Source organism: Phalaenopsis equestris, unplaced genomic scaffold (assembly GCF_001263595.1).
Source record: "Phalaenopsis equestris unplaced genomic scaffold, ASM126359v1 Scaffold198622, whole genome shotgun sequence".
Classification (NCBI taxonomy): domain Eukaryota; kingdom Viridiplantae; phylum Streptophyta; class Magnoliopsida; order Asparagales; family Orchidaceae; genus Phalaenopsis; species Phalaenopsis equestris.
Window position 1 is genome coordinate 18,581 of NW_018218535.1, and position 456 is coordinate 19,036.

Here is a 456-nt window from a genome sequence, read left to right on the forward strand (position 1 = left end):
TTCTCCACAATAATTTTCATTGGTGTAAATGGATACTCTAAATCTGGGTACTCATGATTCTTTTCTTTTTCAGTATCCACTTTCTTTTTTTCAGTTTCTGTTTCTTCCTGTACTCTTGTTTTTAATTCTTTTCCACTTCATAATTATATCGCTTTGATTTGTTCTTTTCCTTGATCTTTAGAATTTAGTTCCCGGAAAAGTTCTTAATGTTCGGTTGCAAAGTAATAGCGATATGCCCTAATTGATTTTTAATATTCTTAATAGCAGTTCCTTGATTTTTTAATTGATTTCCTTGATTCTGCAATTATTGACCCATGTTTAATATCAGCTCTTTCATAGACAACTTCTTCTCCTTAAATTGAGTGTTACTATTAAATCCTGGAGGATAATAAGGTCTATAGTTTACATTTCCTTGGTTGGATGAATTTCCTAATGGGTTCACTGGGTTGTTTGCCC